Raw genomic sequence first — 25,030 nt, 5'->3', positions numbered from 1 at the left:
ATGTATCAATATACATTATATACATTCCCTTATATAATTTGAACATTTCAAATTCTTGATCCTCATTTTACTTGTTGTGAGCTAGCAAGAAGACGTAATGGACCTACAGATTAGAAGTTCCAACGATACACAATTAATTGATTAAACTAATTAACCAAATTAATCAACATTTGTTAACTACTAATCACTCCACAAAAGACTCGCAGCTGCACTCTTATCACTGCAGAATCTTTCACGAGTGCTCGTACCTTCAGTTGGGTCAAATTATCGTTTCACCTTTGAGTTACATCTTGCATCTTAAATATTACTGCTCCTCTAATGAACAACCTTTTTATTGTCCGACCATTAAAGAGAAGTCCCTCTCGGGCTAGTGAGAGGGTGAGGTCACCTTGTTCAGGTCCCAGAGTCAGCATCTAAGAGAACAATCATGTACTTACCCTAAGGTCGGAAATGAGTGAATTCCATCTTGCTTAGTTATGTTCCCAGCTCTCCACTGGGTCTCTTCCCCAAAATGGTAAGATTATTGTGTCGGCAACCCGGGTCACTCTCACAAAAGGACGATTCCTTATAGGCAGGAGTCCATAACTTGCTCAGGGTTAAGATCAAGTTACCTGGTCATCCTATGAAATATTAATCTAGTTAGTTTATGGTGTTATAACAAAAGATTAATTATTCCGTGATCCGGTCTCATACAAACTCATTGTATAGGATACTTCCACTCGCATATCTCCACATAAACGACCTGGATAGAGTCGTTTGCAACTATTACAAACAGGGCCGTATCCATTGTGTTACTAGGATAAGGTAATCCATGTACTATAGACCATTTAGGTTATTACTGAAACATTATCCACTTGTATATCGAATATATATTGTATATCAAATATATACATTGTATATTAAATATATATCATATATCAAACATATACACTATATATTAAATATATACCATATATCAAATATATACTGTTCTAGTTACACTAAATAACCTTGGATCTTAGTTTATTGGAATACGAGTAATGCAAAGAAATAATAGAATAACTCTTTATTGATTAAATAATTTGTTCATTAATTACAAATACGCGAGCGAAGCCAAACCCAACAATCATTCACTTGTCCAAAAGTGAGTGGAATGTACAAGTGTTGCAATGAACTAAGGCATATACTATACCCAATGACATCTTCTACTTGCCCTAGACTAAATGACACGTGTCTCGTAAACCTAGACTTTCTAGATGACCCTCAAACACTTTACCTTAAGAGCCATAGTAAACGGAGCAACAATATTGTGCTTCGAAGCAATCTTCGTGACGATCACATCTCCTCGTTGCACAATATCCCTTATCAAGTGATACTTCCTCTTTATGTTCTTGCATCTCTTGTGGCTTCGAGGCTCCTTCAAATTTGTCACTGCACCACTATTATCACAATTGAGTGTAATGGGCAATGACATATTTGGAACGACTTCCAAGTCCATCAGGAACTTTTTAAGCCAGACAGCTTCTTTAGCAGCTTTGCAAGTTGCTACATACTCAGCTTCCATTGTGGAGTCTGCAATGCACCCTTGTTTAACACTCCACCAATCTACAACCCGCAATTCAGAGTGAACATTGATCCTGACGTGGGTTTCCTCGAATTCTTGTCAGTCTGAAAATCAGAGTCAGTGTATCCTATAAGTATCAAATTCGTATAACCATACACAAACATGTAGTTCCTTGTTCTTTGAAGATACTTGAGGATTGTTTTAACTGCAGTTCAGTGACCAAGCCCTAGATTAGACTGATATCGTGTAAAGACCCGAATTTCTAATACGAGGTAACAGCCCTATAACGCTTACTGAACCCTCCTATTTAAGGTAACGAAAATGTAATATTCTCTTAATGCAACATACAAAATGGAGGTACACAATAATGAAATGTCCAGAAATAATACCCGCCTCAGTGGTCAGGAATCCAATCAAAAGAAAATTATCGTTTTGTCTAGTAATCCAAAATACATCAGTAGTTCGAATAGTAAAAATATCCGTAAACCAATAAAAGAAAGTGTCCTATGAGTTAACCCAATGTCTAATTCCCCTGTTATTTCATAACAATAAGATTTTAACGATGTCTGCAATGCACGACATTATTCACTATCCTAACCAACAAAGCTAGTGATCCCTCCTCAGTCAAACCTCCTCCACGTCATCACCACGGTCGGCCCTGTTCACACCTGAAACAAATAAGGTAGGGGGTGAGTACATAAAATACTCCGTAAGTAGCCCTCCCTAACTAAACACAACAACATGCTCGTAATCACAACCACATCAAAACAATAGCAGAAACAACAGATAGGCAGCAAGGAATGATAACAGCAGATTAACCTTACTGTACAAGCGGCCTAACACCGGGATTTTCCGGGACTCCAACCACACGACTCACTAGCCCCTGCCCCACTTGAACTAGCACTCGCTCTACCCCCTATGTTGGTACTCCAAGTCTAACTCTTAGAGGCGTAACGGCTCTTGACATTTATCCCCAAGATACCGACCTCCCTCTACCACACTTGGTGTTCGACCTTGCCATTTATCCCCAAGGTCTTGAACTGTTACTCATAAGCATCACTTTACATTAGTCCTCCAAGTCTAACTTTTCAAGTTGTATGGCCTTTGACATTTATCCCCAAGACCCCAATACTTCTCTACAGAAACTTGACGTTCGGCCTTGCCATTTATCCCCAAGACCTTGAACTGTGCACCAGTCCTTGACATTTATCCCCAAGGTATCGATGACTACCCGGCGTATTGGTTCTTGACATTTATCCCCAAGGCATCCACTCAAGGCTTTGTGTAAACAAGCGACTAGTATGCAATTTCTCTTCAGACGACCCACAGGTTAACGAATCACTAACCCATCACATCACTCTTGACAACTTCCACTAATCCTCCCAAGACAACCTATAAGCACGTCTTCCACATTTCAATTCACAGCACAATTTACCAGCATGCTTTTCATTATACCAAACAAAACACTAACACAACAGCTTCCAACAAAAAAAACAAAACAAATAATAAAAAAAAAGACTATATAAAAGGCTATCAGCACGTATATTTCATCTTCAACCTGTTCACAAACGTCATAGGCCAATTACTCCCTACCACAATAATCAGAAAAGACCAATCCCCTCCAACAATAATAAGCCATGCATTTTTATAATGTCTAACAATAAAAATAGTAACACGAAACTCGACACTATCATTATAAGCCTTCAAAACCAAGACTAACAATTCCTACATGCACGAAATTAATTATTTTAACTAAAATCAGCACAAAACTACTCCGTTAACACTAAATAACGCACGCACACGCCCCCTGGTGCTACTTACACACTGCTATGCTTCTATATCTTGCGTCAATTCACCACCTAACCAACAATAGACAAACGAAATAATTAATACAAAATTTCCAGCCGTCTAAAATCATTCTAAGAGATCTTGTAATGTCCATTATCGCAAAAAATCGACTTCGTATAGGTGCGGGTAACCCAGGCCTAACTCGAATAAATGTGGGTTGCGTATATCGAGCCTCTAATGGTTATGGGTAGGCGCCGAGATCGGAAACTGCTGCTGTCTGGACTATTTTAGCAGTAAAAACTCACCAAAACGATACCCACGACGCTGTGTGTAGCAAGGACCCACGCCACGACCCGCTGCTACCGGAATCCGTGCACCACCGCTGCTGCCCGACGCCCGCGCACCGCTGCTGCCCGACACCAGCGCATGCCTGCTGCTGCCGGAAAGCCGTGCACCCGTTGCTACCCGACGCCGCGTACCGCCGCTGCCCGGAGTCGCCCACCGCCGCTGCCTGCCGCGTCGCCTGCTGTTGTCAACCGGAGAAGGTAAGCCGCTACGTCGGAGGTCGCCGTCCGTCGAGTGCTTCGGGGAGGGTTGAGGCGCCGGTAGGAGAAAAACGAAAACTAAAACGGGGGGGAAGAGAGGTGCTTCACGAATGGGAGGGGTTTTGGGGGCTAGAGTTTTCTCTTTACCTTTCTTTTGTTTTTACAAAGAAGGGACCTACTTGGGCTAGGGTTTTTCCTTTTCCCTCTTGTTTTAAAACAAGGAAGGCCCACTTACCTAGATACTTAATTTGGGCCCAACGAACCAGAACAATTGTAGAAAAAACAATTTCCTCGTTAAACAATAATTAGGTACGTAAGTACACGTCAACACTCATAACAATTACCGCAGCAGCTCGAAATAAAATGAAATGGAACAATTAAATTAAATAAAAAGAAATTTCTAAGAAAGGAGGCCCCGAGACTCGAGGGTAAACTAACCTGAGTAACGCGGGGCGTTACATATCGGCTGACAATCCCTGTTGTGTAGCATATGTCAGGCCTAGTACACGGCGACAACTCTCCAAAAGAGAGTTATTGTAGTAATTATTTGGGTAATTTTATACAAAGAAATTTCCAAGTGTGTCTATTTTAGCTCTTAAACTTCATGAATAATCTTAGAAATTGAATTCCAAGCTAAAGTCTCATGTTGTGAATGCTTTAGCTTAAAATTGTTGCGAATTCTCTTATTATTGGCTTGTATGTGCAGGTTTGGAAAAGGAAGACAAGGCATGAAGCAAACGTTGAGCCCAAAAAACAGTAGATGAAACATGTTCAAGACATAGCAGAAAAGAGCTGGAGCATGGATTTACCGAGCAGTAACTATCCCAAACACGGGATAATTTACCATGCCCGTATAATTACTAGCTGGGTGCCCTAAAATTGGGATCCGATATAAAAGGGACAGAATACCCTAGCCAACGCACACAGATCCCAACAGAGAACATTCTTGGGTGTTGAAAAAGACAAGAGAGAAGAATCTCACCATTTTTGAGAGAGAGCTGACGACAGAGAGGAGCTTTTGCGGCCATCGCGTGTTGCTGTCTCCATCTTTGGTTTTCTTCCATTTTCTCTATAATGGGTTGTAACATTTCTTTGCCCATTGCATTTTATTTTTCTCCCATGAGCTAAGCCTCATTTTGGCAGAGATTTGCGTGTTGTAGATGTTGAACAACCGAAAGTCTAGCTGATTTTATTTGTTATTAAATAGAGCTGTGTATATTTCATTCATCTTACCGCACATTGTTGGTCACCTTGTTTAGTATGCTAGCTTCTATATGATCTGGAAGGGCTTATGGGTAGTTGACTTGCTCTATTTGTGATTAACTACTTTTTCTAGTAGGCTTGTGGATACTCAGGAATGGGGTTCCCCATTTTCGCCTTAAAATTTGTGTTTATTGCTTGGGTACTTAGCAATGGGAGTTGTGGGTATCCATGTTTGGTGTCTCGGAATGGAACCATGTCGAGTTGAGCAATAATCTGTAGAGGTTGGGATTCAGTGAAAACATGTTATGTCTCCCCCACTTTTCCATATCTGTTTAACCTCATTTTCACTTATTCTGTTTTGAAACTTTTCCCTGTTGTCAACGTTTTAAAGTGTGTTCGCTGCTGGATTTGTTTATCGTTTTGTTTATGATATTCTTTCTTGTAACGTTTTATACACCAACATCACTATTTTATTATTTTTGTATTTTTGGTATCTTCAAGCATAGTTTAAAATATTTTTCCTAAGTCTCTGTGGATTCGACCTCATTTTGTACTACAATCGACGGATATAGTGTATACTTGCATTTGTATCTATCACGATTGTGAGGACACAACACACAACGTGCCAGACATAAGGCTGCCCACAGCTGACGCATAGGGAATACATCTCATGTCCTCAATTTCTTGAGGTATCTTAGGACATTGTTCCTTAGACAAAGCAACTCTATGCCTGAAAGTTTAAAGCACTTTCTTGAAGTTTTGCATCGAATATCTGACCAATATTTTGTCAATATACGATGCACGAGACAAGACTAGTGTTTTGTTCTTGTGATTCCTGGAAATTTGAATCCCAAGAATAAATTGAGCTTCTCCCAAATCTTTCATTTGGAATTGAGTTGCTAGCATTTTTTAACGTTAGTCAGAAAGCCCACATCATTCCCAATGAGTTGGATATCGTCCATGTATAATACCAAGAATGCTACAGTACTATTGATGACCTTCTTATATACACAAGGTTCATCATCATTTTGATTAAAACCATAAGATTTGACTGCGGTGTCAAACCTTATGTTCCAAGATCTAGAAGCTTGTTTCAACCCATCAATGGATCTTTAAAGCTTGCAGACTTTTTACTCTTGACATTGTTTTATGAATCCTTCTAGCTGAGTCATGTAGATGCTCTCATCAAGATAGTCATTCGGAAAAGCAGTCTTGACGTCCATCTACCATATTTCATAGTCATAAAATACGGCAATGGACAAGAGAATACAGATAGACTTCAGCATAGCAACAAGGGAGAAAGTTTATTCATAATCACCTCCTTCATGTTAGGTGTAACCCTTTGCCACGAGTCTAACCTTGAAGCTCTGTACCTTCCCATTGGCATCTCTCCATTTATAACCTACAGGTTTTATCCCATCAGGTTGATCCACAAGCTCCCAGACGGAATTGGAGTACATAGACTCCATTTCCTGATCGATAGCTTCGACTCACTCATCTTTGTCAACATCCTTCATTTTGCCTGTTTATAAGACAATGGATCCTTAATGCCATCATTGGGTATGGCGACTTGGAATTCAGTTAATACCATGTAATGGTTAGGTTGGCTCACAACCATTCCAATACGTTGAGACTCTTTCTAATCTTGAGATGAAATATATTGACCCAATGTACTGGCTCCGTCAACAACCCTTGTTGATGGGGCCAGCAGTGTCAGCAACTTTTGCTATCATACTGATAGCTTCATTTAACACCATTTTACTTTGTATTTTATGATCCCTGATATGGTATCTTCTAAGAAAGTGTCATTTGTCGATACAATTACCTTATTATCTTTAGAGTCGAAGAAGTAACCACCTCTCGTCTCTTTGGGATAGCCTACAACTATGCACACTCTTGAACACAGTTCCAGTTTCTTTGGGTTTGTCGTGAGCACTTGTGTTGGACATCCCCAAAATCTAAAGTGTCTTAAACTAGGTTTTCGACCTCTAATAACTCAAAAGGTTTTTCCGAAACACTTTTTGATGGAACATTGTTTAATATATAAACTGCAATCTCTACTTCATAACCTAAAACGAGTCAGATAACTGAGCACAGCTCATCATTAACTTAACCATGTCTAATAGGGTTCTATTTCTCCTCTCCGATACACCATTCGGCTGCGATCTATCATCAACTGTGAGTTGGAAAGTGATTTCATGTTCTATCATATAGTCCTGGAATCTCAAATCCAGTACTTTCCACCACGATCTGATCGAAGTATTTTAATTGTTTTACCTAATAAATTTTCAATTTCAATCTTATACTCCTTGAACTTTTCAATAGCTTCATAATTACGTTGCATTAGGTAAAGATACCCATTTCTTGAATAATCATCTATAAACAAGATGAAATATTCATACTCTCCTCTAGCTTGAACATTCATCGGACCACAAAGGTCTGAATGCACAAATTCTAAGGGTTCTTTGGCTCTAAGACCCTTTGCTGTAAAAATTCTTTTAGTCAATTTTCCCTCTAAGTAAGACTCACATACTGGTAAAGAATTGTCTTCTAACTCACTTAAAAGACCACTCTTAACCAATTTCCCAATTCTATCGAGACTGATGTGGCCCAGTCTAAGGTGCCAAAGATAGACATTTCTTTAGGAAAAAGATTTTGTCTTTTAGCGTGTGTTGTTGCAGTTTTAAACAACTTAATATTTAGAATTTTTTCAGTTAAAGTAGGCATTAATACATACAAGCCATTTCTAATTTAGTTAAACAAATCTCAATACCATTTCTTGAAATAAATGCTTCATTAATAAATAAAGAAATGGAATATGATTGTTCCAGCATACAAGATATAGAAATTAAATTCCTCTTAATTTTAGGAACTATATACACATTATCTAATAACATGTATCTATTTCTAAAAATTAGCTTGATGCTGCCCACTGCAACAACAGAGACGACCTCTCCGGTTCCAACTCTGAGAGTCATCTCCCTGGCCTCTAGCTGTCTCCAAGAACTAATTTCCTACAAATAAGAACAAACGTGATTAGTGGCTTCCAAATCAATTATCCAGGCACAATCATCATTCTCCACTAAACATGTTTCTAAAACAAGTAAATTAGATTTACCTTCATTTTCTTTCTTCTTCTCGTCCAAGTACTTCGGGCAGTTCTCTCTTCCAGTGCTCGTCAACGTTGCAGTGGAAACACTTCTCTTTATCTGCAACCTTGACTTTCTTTCCCTTTCGGGCAGCAGCAGGGTCAGTTTTATTCCCCTTTCCACTATTCTTCTTTTTAAAGTTCTTTGAACCCGAAGAAGAGGGTCTAGAATTTGTCCCAGAGGTCGAACCTTTGTGGAAGTTTTGTTGGAGGCGACGACATTTGCCTCTCTTTCCTATCCTTTATTCTTCATAAGAGACTGGAAAGTCCGGAGTTCATTGAGGAGGGTGGTCAGGTTGTATTCAATTTTATCCATCTCAACATTGCTGCGAAATTGAAGAAAACTCTTCGAAAAAGATTCCAGAATAAAATTGTCCTGACTGAACTCGTTTATGATTGCACCATTCATCTCTGCCACATTTAAATGGACCATTATACCGAGAACATATTCCCAGACATAAGTTCCTTCCTTCATCCATGGGTTGAAGATTAACTTAATTGCAAGTTATCCACGACAAGAATAGCATTTAAATTTGTTTTCCAAGTGGGATAGTTATCCCCAGTCAATTTTTCGGTGGCAAGCAACAAAGTTAATGAAGTAGACATTGCTGAAAATGAACAAAATTATCTAAATTAGAACTTTGCAAAACTCTTATCAAACCAATCAATTTTATCAAAAAATGAAATAATGAACCCTAACAATTATTAAATTTGCAATGATACTTCAACTACCTTAATAGTTGAATAATTTATTATAAGTGTAGCCCTTTAATTTTAGATGCTAAAATTCCGCCCAAACACGCCTACCAAATGGCAGGACAATATTGATGCAAAAAATTGAAGAATCCTATCCATTTCTAGAGGTTGCCTTGACAACGACTTCATGCAAACATATTCTGAAGGGAGGATGCTCCCAGGGCACCACGAGGCCGAGCATGAAGCCTTTCGTTGTAAACTAATGAAGGAGACCATATGATATGTTGTCACAAGTCCTTCTCCCACTTACTTTAAATAATTTCTCCATTCACCTTGATATTGACCCATGCAAACAGCTTTTGAAGGAAGGATGCTCCCAAGGCACCACGAGGTCGAGTATGGATATAATAATGTGAACTTTATGGGAAATGTGAGAAAAAATGATATGTCATATATACCTTGTATATCAAAAATATACGTGGTATACTACATATTCTCTTTTTTCTCCCACTAAGTATTTTATAACCTAAGGTTTATTACTTAGGAAAACTTGGCTAAGCTAATTTTTTTGAATAGACATGTTGGCCCAATATAACTTTTTATACTGGTTAGTTTGACCATGATGTTTTTTTTTTAGTTCGTTAAACAGTTTAACAAACTTAATACATTATTGTATACTTTATAAAATATTGACTAATTCAGCCCCCAGGTAGAGGTGTTCCCTTACGTCCAGCTTAAATACCTCAGCCTAGACAGAACCTTCCTAAGACATAGTTTCCTTAAAGGCAATATTTTATAATTAAGTTTCTTTTAAGAAAAACTCTGATTTTATTAAGAAAAAAACTTAATGTAGAGATGAATTAATTAATTTTAAAACCCCTTGTAAAACAAATTAATTAACCCTAAGCATGCAATATGTTTTACTAAACATATATATAACGATTACATACACATCATTAAAACTTGTAGGCATGCATCAAATGACATTAAAATATATAATTATTATATTTACTAAAGAAATGTTATGCACAATGCAACTTATTTTTCAATTTAATTAACATAACACTTACGTTAATTACAAAAGAAAAATATAGCATGCTTCATATAATATAACATTTATATTAATAAAATGCACGATTATGCTATAACCTATGGTGAGATTTTTAAACTATATGACATACTCTTATGCAACATACATTTAATTAAATCATACATACATAATAACAATTAAATAGCAAAATTGGACCGAATTTTGGCATCCTAAGAAAGCAAAATTAAAAATGAAAAAACGTCTGGAATGACCCTCCAACCACGAACGGACTGTTGGATCGGTATGGAAATTCTAGAAGGGGGATGAATAGGGTTTCATTAACAAAATGTAAACCTTTTAACAAATGGGTCCAATTTAAACAAAAATAATACACTTTTTGAGACATGCAATTTTGACAAAGTAAGAAAAATAAGTTCTAAGGCAAATAAGAGAAGTTTAAAGCAAAAAATAAAATTCTAAAATTAATTGCAAAAATAAATAAGAGAGAGGGTTAGAGAAATTTGACATCGGGAATTTTTATAGTGGTTTGGCACAACTGTCCTACTCCACATCTCAAACACCTTTTGGGATGTAAATTGAAATTCTGACTCTTTCTATGGTAGGAGTCAAACCGATACACTGTCCTTCTCAAGAGCAAAGACGTTCATCTCAACGATGAGAAACACACCATACGATGGGTTGGAAATTTGAAACACACACTTACAAACTCTGAAATAAAGTGAATGTACAGATTTGAGCTCACAAACAATTCAATCCTCACAACAATAAATTTCTGTCATAAATAATACGAAAAAAAAATTGAGAACTTGGAGAGAATAACAATTAGAAATTTTGAGGTTATTGAGGATTGGAAAATAAGAGAATTTGTATAATTTTGGAGGAGATTGGGTTCAAATAGAAGCGGAAAATGGTAAAAAAATCAAGTTTAATTTTGAACTATGATATCTTAATTATTAAAAATGAATGGTTGAGATAATTTTGAAAAATAAATTAAGAATAATATTATAATAATATATATATTTGAGTAAACGATAAACTTTTTAAACTTTTGATTTGTTTTTTTTCAAAGTTATCGTTGTAACTTTTTTTTTATCAAATCGTTTTCTTTTCTTTTCTTTTCTCTTTTTTTTTCTTTTAATAAAATTCAACTTGTCACTTGTTAGCCTCCGAACTGTCTACGTCATCTTCTTGGGTATTTTTGTTCCGACTTATTTTGATACTAACTTCTTTGTTTTAGCTCCGATTTGGATGATCCAATAGTCATTAGAATCATTGTAATGAGCTCTACGCTGCAAACACTTTAAAATACTAAAAATATCAATAAATAAAATTAGGTTTGTCATCACCAAAACATTAATTAATTAATTAATTAAAATTAATAAATTTGAGATTAAGGGCCAAAAAGCCAACACGGATGCCTGGTCACCACCGGAGACAGCGTCACGGCGCTGCTGCAGCAAGAGCGTAGTGCCCACAGCGCCATGGCACTGCAACATAGCGTCAAGGCGTCGGGCAGTGATAACTCTCCAAAAGAGAGTTATTCTGGTAAATATTTAGGTGTTTTTGCATGAAGGAACAGACAGAGCCGTGGAATTGTTGCATAGCGCCATGGTGCTGCCGTCGCTATTCTGCTTCGTCTTCTTCGCTGTTTTCTAGAAAAATCGCCTAGTCCTTTGCCCGAAACACCTTTCGATCGATCAAGATTTAAAGCCTTGATATATAAATGAATGTCCAAAACAATGGCTTACATGATCAAAATCAAGCAAAATTGCAACTCGAAATGCCAAAATTCGAAAACGCCCAATATGCAAAACTCATACATTCGAAATGTAGAGAACGCAACATAAATCTGTGTAATTCCAAAAGAAAATCCAGAACCACAACCACGCTCGGATATCAATTGATGGAATGTGAATCCCAAGCAAAAGCGGTAGAACGTGTCCATGAATTTTGTTTTTGAAATTTGAAAACATGAAAAACTAAAATAAAGGGAAGAATGAGTTTTACCTTTGAAGACTCTTCCTCCTGTAAACCAAACGAACACCACCAAGGTCTTCCTTGCTATGTCTCCAGCGAAGATCCGGTTGTGTGGGAACCAAGAGAGAATTGAGAGATGAAGAGAGTTTGAGAGAGAGTTCTTGTGTGTTTTTCTTGAAGATGATGAAGTAACACAAATGAAAATTTTTTCTACATTTTAACGAAGAGTGTGTGGGGTAACTCCCCAAGTCACCACCTCACCACTCTCCTACAATTTGGGGGGAGTTATTTTTTTTTTCCTTTTTAATTTATTTAATTAATATATTATAATTAAATTAAATTAATTAACAATTAACTAATTTAAGTAATTAATAATATAATTAATTATTAATCTTGTTGACGACGAATTCTAGGAAGCAGCCACGTGTCCTGCAACAAAGAAGTCGACGCTGGTGCGGTATAATATACTAGGTGGCACCCAGCTCTTGTAGGGATAATATATGCGGAAGTGTTCCACGTTCCACAGGTGTTCGAGAGGCTTGTCTCCAAGATCTTCCAGCGTGGAGGTTCCAAGGCAGATGATGCCGGTCACTCGATAGAGGCCCTCCCAATTAGGGTTGAGCACTTCGTCTAACCGGTCCTTTGTGTTCAGCATCACCTTCCTAAGCACCAAAGCTACGACCTCGAACCGACTTTACTCGCACGTTATAGTGCTTAGCTTCTCGATTCTAAGCTGAGCAACGTAGGGGCGGACGACCTCTATACCTTCCCTGTTTAGTTCTTGGTCGAATACTTTGATTCTTATTGGTGACACCTCAATTTACACGGGCACTACTGCCTCCATGCTGAAAGACAACGAGTACAGAGTTTCGCCTGTGGTAGTCCTCGGTGTGGTCCTGTATGCCTATACGACGCTAGGGAGCTCCTCGACCCATATGCCTTGGAGTCCCTCAAGCCTTGCCCTCAATATCTTCTTGAAGATTTTATTCATTGCTTCGACCTGGCCATTAGTCTATAGGTGCATGGGAGTTGAGCTGAGGTGCTTGATCCCCAACTATGAGCAGAACTTCTTGAAGTTCGCATTGTCGAACTACTTTCCATTGTAAAAAATAATGGTACTTGGAATGTCAACCTAGCAGATGATGGACTACTAGACAAAGAAGGTTATCTTTGGTTCGATAATTGTATTGAGTGGCTCCCCTTCTAGTCATTTTGTGATGTAATCGACTGCGTTGACCGTAAATTTTGTTTGGCCCTTCCTTATAGGAAACGACCTGATTAGATCAATCAACCATTGCACGAAGGGCCACAGGCGGTTAGGCTCGCCAGCTGCTTGGGAGGGAGTCGAGTTATAATGGCTTTATGTTGGCACTAATCACATCAATGCGCGAACTTCTTGGAATCCTTTTCCATCGTGGGCGAGTAATATCCTTGGCGCAAGATCTTGTTTGCTAGTGCTCCGCTAGCCAAGTGGTCTCCACAGTCGCCCTCGTGGACTTCGCTGAGGATGTACTTAGCTTCTGTAGGTCCTACGCATCGGATAAGTGGGATAGAGTTACCCCCTTTTTGTACAGGACCTCACTTATGAGTAGGTAGTAGGCCGCTCGTTTTTTGGAGCTGGTTGTTGTCTACTCGGTTGCCAGGTAGTTTTCGGTCTTTAACGATCTTCCAGTCCCCCACATTCGGCTGGTCGACGTCCGTAACCTCGGGCTCAGTGAGGCTTGAGTCGTTCAAACTTTCTACCATCACTACCCGTGGCAAGTCTGTCTCGTAAGACGATGTTAAGCGAGCGAGGGTGTTAGCATTAGTGTTATGAGAATGAGGGACCTGTTCAACCACGCTTGTGTCAAAAGAGTTCAGCAGAGCCCGTACCATTTAAAGATATGAGGCCATTTGGTCGTCCTTGACTTGATACTCCTGGTTGACTTGGTTTACCACTAGTTGCGAGTCGCATACGAACTGGGGTGGTCGGCCCTCATTCACTTCGGTAAGTGGAGCCCGGCGATCAGCGCCTCATACTCGGCCACATTGTCCGAGGTCCGGAATTTGAAGTGAGGGCATACTCGTACCGACTTCCCTCAGGGCTAGTCAATAGAATTCCGGCTCCCCAACATTGCTCGTTCTCGGACTTACCCGTGTAGCGGGTCCAACGTTTTGGGGTGGCTTCCGGATCGTCTTTAGCCAGCACTAGGTTAATTCGGCCACGAAGTCGGTGGCAGCTTAACCTTTTGTGGACGTCCTAGGAGAGTTCAGGATGTCGTACTCGCTCAACTCTATAACCCACTTCATGATCCTTCCGGAAGCTTCTGGTCTCTGGAGTACTTGTCGAAGTGGGTGGTCAGTCAAAACTAACGATCTAGTTAGCCTGGAAATAAGGCCACAGTTTCCGTGTCGAGACGACCAGCGCCAATGCCAGTTTTTCAATTTGTGTGTATCGAGTCTCCGTCCTTATCATGGCTTTGCTGGTGTAATATACCGGAGAATGTTTTTCGCTTTCTTCCCTGACGAGGGTCGAGCTTGCTTGCATTTTCTGAGAAGGCCAAGTAGAGATACAATTTATCTCCCGAGTTCGACGCGAGCAGGGGAGCTGACACCTAGTACTTTTTTATCTCTATAAGGGCCTTCTCGCATTCGTCGATCCGCTCGAATTTGCCTTCCTTTCTCAAGGTCTTCAAGAAGGGCAAGCACTTGTCAATCGACTTAGAGACGAACCTATTCAGGGCGGCGATTTTCCGATTTAGGATTTGGAGCTGCTTCAAGTTTGCTGGCAATTTCATATCCAAAATGGCTCGGATCTTCTAGGGGTTTGCCTCGATTCCCTTCTGGTGCACTATGAAATCGAGGAACTTGCCTGACCAAATTTCGAAGGCGCACTTCGCCGAGTTTAGCTTCATGTTGTAGCTCTTGACCTGAAAGGTTTCTTATAGATCCTCTTCATGTTGCTCGACAATTTGGCTCTTTATCAGCATGTCATTGACGTAGACCTCTGAAGGGATCGAATCCCACAGCGGAAGCGCGCAAACGTGTGTGCTTCGATCTTGTTTTAGAATTGCAACAAAGAAAATACACATAGCATGAATAACAAGAAGAAAGTTAATGATACATACCTTTGAAGACACCTCTTCAATGTAGACACCAACGCGACCACAAACTCTTCCTTGCTATCCTCCGGATATTAAGAACTCAGTTTGTGGGAACCTTCTTATAATTGAAAGGGAAACTGAGAGAAAAATTTTCTCGTTGGAGTTTTAGAAACTCAACGAATCGACGTTCAAGCCATCGAAAGGAAATGGGAGAGCCTCCCTTTTACAGGGAATGAAAAGTGAGGGGGAAGTCACCACTTCCCCACTCAATTCCCTACTTCCCACCTTGTGGGAAAACCTCTACCGGTGGAAAGTGGGAGGTTTCCTCCCATTTGCTTTTTCTTTTTTTTCTTTTTTTTTAATTAAAACAATTTTAATTAAAATAATAATTAATTAAATCTAATTTAATTAATTAGAAAGAAGAATTATTAATTTCATTAAATCTAATTTAATTTAACCAAATTAATATATCACATTAATTTAATTAAATCATATTTAATTAAATTAAACTTAAATTAATAAACTATATTAGAATCAAATTTTAATGGGGAATTGAGTTGGGTAGAAAATAAGTTTTATATATTTAACAATATAGCACCTGTTTTTTACATTTTCAAATATAGCAGATTTTTGAGATTTTTTATTTTGAATTTTTCAGTATTCCTAAATTGCCCTCCCATATCTCACGCGCAAATTCCTTCATGCTTCTTTGTTTTTTTTTGTTCGCAGATTTTCTTTCACAACTTTATCAATTCTTCATCATAGTGGTCCTCCATTTTTTTGCCAAAAAACTTCTATATTTCAAAAACCCAAATCTTGTTGCTATTTTGCTTATTTTCCTAACCTTTTTTGCCATATCTAAAGTTGCCCCAATTTTAATATTCATCGCTCTCATAATTTTGAATCCAATTCAAAATTAACTTTATATTATAATGTATCAACATACATTATATTAATTGCATCTCATACAATTAACTTTAATTCCCTTTAACTAATTTGAACAATTCAAATTCTTCTCAAGACTAACTGTTCTTAACTATCGTTTACGAACTAACAAGGGGACCTAATGGTCCTACAGATCGGAAGCTCCAACGATACGAGATTAATTGATTAAACTCATTAACCATATTAATCAACATTTGTTAACTGTCGGTCACTCAACTAAAGACCCACAGTTACACTCTTCTTACGGTAGAATATTTTCCTTCCATGGATTTTGATCATTAACTGTCAGTCAATCCTTCACGAGTGTTCGTAACCACACAGTTGGGTCAAATTACCGTTTTACCCCTATGTTACATCTTGTACCTTAATTACCGCTGATCCTCTAATGAACAACCCGGTTATGATCCAACAATTAACCGGAAGTCCCTCTTGGGCCAGTGAGAGGGTGGGGCCCCTTATTCAAGTCCCGGAGTCAGCACTCAAGAGAACACTCATCTACTTACCCTGAAGTCGGGAATGAGTGAATTCCATCTTGTGTAGTTATGTTCCTAGCTCCACACTCGGTCTCGTCCCCAAAATGGTAGGCATATTGAGTCGGCGACTCGAGCCACTCTCACCCATACAAATCAAAGGACGAGCAGTAATAGGTAGGAGTCTATAACTCATTTAGGATTGAGATCGAGTTACCTATTCATCCTATTGAAATATTAATCTATTAGTTAACGGTGTTATAGCTAAAGATTAATTATTTCGCAATCTGGTCTTTTACAAACACATTGTATAGGATACCCCACTCGCATGTCCTCACACGAACGACTTGGATCAAGTCATTTGTAACTATTACAAAGTGAGCCGTATCCATAATGTTACCAGGATAACGTACCCAACCTTATCCATATACTATAGACCCTTTAGGTTACTACTGGAACATTATCCACCTGTATATCGAATATATACTGTATATCAAATATATACGTTGTGAACTTGTACGGAGATCGTGAGTGAAAGAATGTATATATAGATCACATATATCTCATATACTTGGTATATTTTATATATACACCTAATCGTCCCACTTAGTATTTTACAATTAGGGTTATTACCTAGCTAAAATCCAGCTAAATAAAATTATCCAAGTTTATTAGTTTGCCAATATAACTTTTATATTGGATTTGTTTAACACTTAACGATTTAGTTCATTAAACACTTTAACGAACTAACCAAATTATTGAATGCTATAAAATATAAACTAATTAACCCCTAAGTCGGTTCCCAAGTAGAGGTGTTCCCTTACGAGTTTAAGTACCTCAACCTAGACAGAACCTTCCTTAGATAGGGTTCTGTGAGAGTCCTATTAGATAATATTAGTTTGTTAGTATGAAGGGGTAGTATGGTAATTAGAATGATAATTAGTTAGGGTGAGTTGTTATAAATAAGGGAAGTAGGGAGACGAGGAGGATATCTTGGAGGATAGTTTTGTGTAAGGAACTTGGGAGAGTTCTTTGGGAGAAAGATATCCCTCTCGAAAGGCTATCGATATTGTAGTTTATCTTTTGAATTGCAATAGCGTTATCTTGTTAGGTTCTTGTCTTCGGATACCTAACAAATTGGTATTAGAGCAAGTTCGTCCTGGCAATGAATCTTTCATTCGACGCAGTTACGAGAATACGGAGATTATTGATAAGAATGGAGTCGCAGGAATTGTTGAGAGAAATGACAAAACGTTCAAATGAAATGGTTCGAATAACGAAAGAAATGCAAAATAGGTTTACTGTTAGGAAGGAAAAAGAGAGGTCAAGGTAGGAAGAAGCAACGGCGAAGAGCATTCGGAAGCAGAGACGAAGGATTGCTGGAAGCCGACGATCAGACCCAAGAATATGGACTGGAGTGCGATGAAAAATCAATCGAGGTGTGAAAAAGTCAGTGTGCAATGATTTATCGAAAACAGAGGAGAAAAACTTCCCTCAACAAAGTATGAAGAAGCTAAGGAAGACAGAAACAATGCAACAACAGAGAAATTGCAAAAGGAAGGATGAAGAAACAATTGAATGTCTAAGAAGGAACGACAAGAGTCCGAGAATGGCTGGATCAGTTTTGCACGATGGTTTACCAACGAAGAAACGACGAAAAAGGAAGAGAGACCGAATATCATCAGGAAGAAAGGCTCGGCTACGATTTGAAATAGAACAGCGATAAAATTGGAAGGTTGGGCGCGAGGACGGGGAGGAGACAACTTGCGACGTAAGTTGGAGGGCCAAAGGGAGGTCGGCCATTGTCGGTTTTGGGGCAAGTGAGTCTAAGGAGAAGGAGTTTTAGTAGGTAAAAGAATGGGGAAAAGGTTGCTGTTCATGTCGAAAATAAAAAAAAGGGAGTCAGGAAGTTGACGATGGCCATCACCATCAGCGAAGGCTGGAAAGGTCGGAGAAGAAGGCTTAGTGGGGGAGCCGATGCAAGATTCAGGCTCAGCCAATGAAACAGTAAGTCACATGCGAAAGAAGGGAAGAGAAAACCCTAATTACATGAATGATGAGGGCAAGACTCATAGGGTCATGGGCTATGTGGGCTGACTTCTAATACAATGGTTAAGACCCAATTGTCAAAGGCAGAAAATGAGGCGTACAAGCAAGGTAAGTTACGGGCCACGTTAATATCTAATTTGAACTCAAGCCCACAACCCGAATCGAAGTGGCATAATCCTAAGATGAGAGAAACCCTGCCCACCACAGTAGCCATTCCCCAACGTAGCAGATCGTGTCCCGCCGCCGTCCGCCACCTGTGCATCCTCTGCCGTCTGCTGCCGATCTTGCCACCATCGTGTCCACCATTGTTTGCTTCTGACCACCATCTGTCACCGCAAACACGGGCTTCCATCGTCCCTACCATCGCCGACCACCTAGGATTTTTATCTTATCGCCATCTGCAGCTGCCACCATCCGCCGTATGCGGCCTTACACGTTCACCTGTCGTCGCAATCGCACAACACTGTCGCAAGCCATCGTATGCCACACGCCACTGTCCGCTGTCCTCGGTCGCACATGATTACGCTTGTTTACTTGCGTAAAAAGAAGGTTTTATATGCTGTTTTTACTATGTTTTAACTTTGTTTCGGACTTTTTCTCGGTCGTTTGAGTTCCAATTCATGCAAAATTCATATATGATGGTTTGTGGTTGGCTTATATTGTATTTATGACATTTTAGGACCATTTGGGAGTGTAAATTAATCAAAAGAAGCAAAAAGACGGAAAAACCTTCATTGGAGGCGCCGGGCGCCTGGTAGGTTGCAGAAATCCTGGTTTTCTTCCAACTTTGCCCTTAATGAAATGCGTCTTCCAATGCGTTTTGGTGGTTCCAACCGATGCATACGTGTAGAAGAAGTCTTCCACTATCAATTTGAGCATGATTTGGTCAGTCAAAAGAGTTGGAAATGGGTGATCCACCAGCGTTTTAGGACCTACCTAACCAATTCTGCACAACTATAAATTCCAGCAGCTTCTCCACTAAATTCATCAAGCCTTGCTTCCTTCTCTTGATCATTCTTAGTGTTTTTTTGTTGCTTTCTAAGTACTTTTGAGTTGCTTTCATTAGTTGCTTTTAGTTTCTAAATCCCGAGCACTTTACATTCCTTTATTGAGCTTTGTTTTGATTCCGTTGTTACTTAGTTATTTTCTACCTATTCAAATTTCTAAAAATCCAGCACTTAGCTTATCTTTACTTTTCCTTTACTTTATTTTTAGTTAAGAGAATTGTGTTTTTGGAGGAAAGAGTACGTGACACTCCCCCTTGCTTGAAAGAGAAGGGTGAAGCTCTCAATCCCGAGCAAAACTCTCCGTTAGTTAACTTTTGTTTTTCACACATGCATTTCAATTTCAACCATTTTACTTGCTGTATTTTCTTCAATATGTCTTTCTAAATTCCCGTCTCTAGCCCGGTTATGGATTGTTAGCCTTTTATTTCTAAAAAGGGTTGCTAAGAAGTAGTGTTTTTGCTTTCCACTCATTGCTCAACATGTTTTCCCAAAAAGTTAGGATTTAGAGAAGGCTACTGTAAGTCTTAACAAGTCAATATTGAAAAGGTTGCTTATTTGCATTGTTGAGTTAAACCGAGGAGAGGAGCGCCTTAGACATAAGGGTTCCGGTTAAGTAGCCTAGACATAGGACCTTAACCCGAGGTTGCGACTATTTCCATCCTAAGACTAAGATATCTCTCATAATAGACATATTAGGGAATGTCTTAGGACTTTGAACTTGCTTAGACATAAGTCAAGTGAAAAGCGTAGTCGTTGGTTTCTAAAGTAAAATGCATATCGTCCTTAGCGTATCCTTGATTCTTTGTTGGCTAACTTGAAGTAATTCGGGCTAGGTTTTACCATTATAAGACCAAATCCGAAATCCAAAACCATTATTTGTGACCACTTCCCATTTTACAAGAATCACTCATTTCAACGTTCACTATTCATTAAAACCTTAGAGTTTGGAAATAATTTAGAAGTCCTTGAGGATCGATACTTGGATACTCCATCCATTTTATATTACTCTAACAGGTGTGCGCTTGCTTCTATAGAATTGTTACCACGCTTAGTGTGTGCGTTCAGCATAACCTCAGTCAAGTTTTTGGCGCCGTTGCCGAGGACTTTAGTTTTAAAATTATTTTCAAATTCTTTTAGTTTTTATTTTTGTGAATTGTTGTTGGGTGTAATTTCCATCCACCGTTTTTATTCTATATTTTTGGTCGTTTATCTCACAAGGGTAAGTTAAAGTGCATGAGCACAAGATCTTTTCTTCTACCCCTTGACCCTGAGATTGAGCGGACCCTTCGAAAAACTCGAAAGGAGCAAAGACTTCGAAAACAACTAGAAAAGCAAAAAGAGAGAGAAGGTGAAATCAGTCCTGAAAGTGAGGTAGAGAGTAAGAGCACATCAATGACAGATATTCTACCTCGTGATCCGGTTGATCCACCTGCTGTTAATGGTAATATGAGGGATCACGCAAGAAATAATGAATTCAACCATGTCCAGATGGCGGACAACAGAGACGTGGCAATGCGAGAATATGCCGCCACGGCTTTTCAGAACTTTGATTCAGGGATAGTCAACCCTATTCCAGCCCACGCAAACTTTGAGCTTAAACCAATGATGTTCCAAATGTTGCAGACAATTGGACATTTTGGAGGGCAGGAACATGAGGATCCACATGATCATCTGAAATCATTCATTCAAATTGCAAATGCATTTCGATTTCCTGGTATAACAGACGATGCTCTTACACTAACACTTTTTCCATTTTCTTTGAAGGACCAAGCTAGAGCATGGCTCAATGCATTTCCACCGGGATCCATCACCACATGGGGGTCGTTAGTGGAGAAGTTCTTAACAAAATTCTCCCCACCTACTTGCCACGCTGATATCAGAGAGGAGATCATCTCCTTTAGACAGTATGATCGTGAACCTGTTCACGGGGCGTGGGAAAGATTTAAAGAACTAATCAGGAAATGTCCGAACCATGGCTTGCCGGCATGCATCCAGATAGAACATTTCTTTAGAGGTTTAGATCATCCTACTAAGATGATGCTAAACAATGCTGCCAACGGAGCCTTTACAAAGAAGACATTCAACGAGATAGTCGACATCCTAAATGACTTAGCTTCACACAACGAACTATGGTGTTCGCAAAGATCTAGGGCAGCACCAAAGAAGCAAGATCCAGCTGGAGTTTTGGCTCTGGACATTGCGACCTCGATGCAAAAAGAGATGGTTACAATGAACCAGAGGCTGAAAGAGATGGCGTTGGGAATAAAAAATCCATTAGCCACGCCGATACAACCTGTGCAGTCGGATTATTGCACTCCTGCCCCTGTTTGCCAAGTCAACGATCTCATTTGTTCATTTTGCAGTGAAAACCATATTTATGATAATTGTCCACATAACCCTGCTTCCGTTTTTTATGTAGGACATGGGAACAATAGGAACTTTAACCCATATTCGAACACCTACAATCCAGGTTGGAGGCACCACCCTAATTTCTCATGGGGAGGTCAAGGAGGTTCGAGCGGTTTTAATCAAGGGCAGAGCCAGCAGAACAAGCAGCCCTATGTTCCACCTACACAACAATACATCCCGCCACCGCAACAGCAGTACAATCAGAGAACACAGACTCCACCAGTTCAAAATAACAACTCAAATCTTGAGAATATGATGAAGGAGTACATGGCCCGAACCGACGCAGTGATACAATCCCAAGCTTCATCAATGAGGAATTTCGAGACCCAATTGGGACAGCTCGCTAATGAATTGAAGAATAGACCACAAGGTTCTTTTCTAGGCCATACTGAATTACCAAAACGAGAAGGGAAAGAACAGTGCAAAGCTGTCACCCTTAGAAGTGGACTGGCATATGATGAACCAACAATGCCAACAACAGATGTACAAATTCTGTCCACTGAACCAACTGTAAAGATACCAGAGAATCCAACAACACAAGAGAAAGAAAATATTAGAAAAGGTAATGAGGACACCCCGAGTGTTCCTCCACAGGTACAACCTTCTTTTACCCCTACTCCCCCGTTTCCACAAAGATTAGTTAAGAAAAATAATGATTCCCAGTTTAGAAAATTTTTAGATATTTTAAAACAATTGCATATAAATATACCATTAGTAGATGCTCTAGAACAAATGCCAAATTATGCTAAGTTTTTGAAAGATATAGTTTCTAGGAAGAAAAAGATAGGAGAGCATGAACTGGTAGCCATGACAAAATGTAGTAGTGAAGCTGTAGGCAGCCCGCTACCCTTGAAATGTAACGATCCTGGCAGTTTTACTATTCCATGTTCCATAGGAGGGAAAAACTTAGGTAGGGCATTACGTGATCTAGGCGCTAGCATTAATCTTATGCCATTATCAGTTTTCAAATCTTTAGGCACCGGAGAAGCTAGACCTACTACGGTTACCCTCCAACTAGCAGATAGATCTATCATAAGACCTGAGGGAAAGATAGAAGATGTTTTAGTCCAGGTGGACAAATTCATTTTCCCTGCGGACTTTATCATTCTAGATTGTGAGGCAGACTTAGACGTTCCCATTATTTTAGGAAGACCATTTCTAGCCACTGGAGATACGGTTTTTAATGTGAGGAAGGGAGAAATTACAATGAGGGCAAATAATGAAGAAGTTAAATTTAACGTTCTAGACGCCATGAAATTACCAGGAGACTTTGAAGAGTGCCCTGCTATAACTAGCTTGAATCTTGTTATGTTTGATGAGTTTTATGACTTGTTAGTTACAGAGATTGAAGAAGAGCTTGATAAGATTGCAAAAGGACCGGAAGATGTGACTGATCCTGTTGAAAAAATACAAAAAGAAGAATGCAAGTCGTTACTTCCGTCCATAGTGGAACCACCCACTTTGGAGCAGAAGCCATTGCCGTCGCATTTGAAATATGCGTATCTAGGGGATAACGACACTTTGCCAGTTATTATAGCTTCCAATTTATCACCTACTAATGAATATTCTTTATTGCAGATTTTGGAGAAGCACAAAAAGGCCATTGGATGGACGATAGCAGATATCCGAGGGATAAGCCCGACCTTTTGCATGCACAAAATCTTATTGGAAGAAGATGCTAAGAACTCTATTGAGAGTCAAAGGCGGTTGAACCCGAAGATGAAAGAGGTTGTAAAGAAAGAAATTCTTAAATGGCTTGACGCCAGTGTTATATACCCAATATCCGACAGCAGCTGGGTAAGCCCAGTACAGTGTGTACCAAAGAAAGGGGGTATAACCGTGGTGGCCAACGAGGAGAATGAGCTCATCTCAACTCGAACTGTGAGTGGGTGGAGAGTTTGCATTGACTATCGCAAACTCAACAAGGTAACGAAGAAAGACCATTTCCTCTACCGTTTATTAACCAGATGCTCGACCGTCTGGCAGGTAAGGATTTCTATTATTTCTTAGATGGATATTCGGGTTATAATCAAATTACTATTGCTCTAGAAGACCAGGAGAAGACAACATTTACGTGTCCGTATGGTACGTTCGCTTTCAGGCGAATGCCCTTTGGATTATGCAATGCACCCGCGACTTTTCTGAGGTGTATGATGGCCATCTTCTCTGACATGGTAGAAAATATTCTAGAAGTTTTTATGGATGACTTTTCTGTTTTTGAAAATTCTTTTGACGCATGTTTAGTTAATTTGGAGAGAGTATTGGAGAGATGTGAACAAACAAACCTAGTCCTAAATTGGGAGAAGTGTCATTTCATGGTACAAGAGGGTATTGTTTTGGGTCACAAAATTTCCAAGCAAGGAATAGAGGTAGACCACGCTAAGATTGACATCATTTCAAAGCTACCTCCTCCCACGAATGTGAAAGGGATTAGAAGTTTTTTAGGGCATGGGGGATTTTACCGCCGCTTTATAAAAGACTTTGCTAAAATTTCTAAACCCTTGTGTCAATTGTTAGAACATGATAGACCATTTGTTTTTTATGATGACTGTTTAAAATCATTTGAAATGTTGAAAGTTGCTTTAAGTTCAGCCCCTATAATTATCGAACCTAATTGGGATTTACCTTTCGAGCTCATGTGTGATGCGAGTGATTATGCAATAGGAGCTATGTTAGGACAACGTAAAAACAAGATCTTGCATCCTGTATATTATGCTAGTAAGACTTTGACCGGTGCACAACTAAATTACACTACTACTGAAAAGGAACTGTTAGCAGTTGTGTTCGCCTTTGATAAGTTTAGGTCTTACTTGATAGGCACAAAAGTCATTGTTTTTACTGACCATTCTGCTTTAAAATATTTATTTGCTAAAAAAGATGCGAAACCACGTTTGATACGGTGGATTTTGTTACTTCAAGAGTTTGATATTGAAGTTAGGGACAGGAAGGGTACTGAAAACCAAGTTGCTGATCACCTGTCTAGATTGGAATCCCCGCTCTATGATGATGGAACTGTTATACGTGAACAGTTTATTGACAAGCAACTCTTGCGAGTTGACTCAGTTTCGTGGTATGCCGATATAGCAAATTATTTAGTAAGTTGAATAGTTCCTTAT

The 25,030-nt window shown here is 39.2% G+C and overlaps 1 non-coding gene across 1 annotated transcript; it reads right to left on the bottom strand.

Moving 5' to 3' along the window:
• Window positions 1-21,377: 21,377 nt before the first annotated feature.
• LOC148212334 (small nucleolar RNA R71) lies at window positions 21,378-21,484 on the bottom strand. The gene has a single exon (XR_015790014.1). It is a non-coding gene; the product is annotated as a small nucleolar RNA R71 (small nucleolar RNA).
• Window positions 21,485-25,030: the final 3,546 nt, after the last annotated feature.

The sequence above is a fragment of the Momordica charantia genome, assembly GCF_013281855.1.
Source record: "Momordica charantia cultivar OHB3-1 chromosome 3 unlocalized genomic scaffold, Mcharantia_2.0 BLBB01000003.1, whole genome shotgun sequence".
Classification (NCBI taxonomy): Eukaryota; Viridiplantae; Streptophyta; class Magnoliopsida; order Cucurbitales; family Cucurbitaceae; genus Momordica; species Momordica charantia.
The sequence above is the reverse complement of the archived record's forward strand: the minus strand, read 5'-3'. Positions and strand labels throughout refer to the sequence as shown.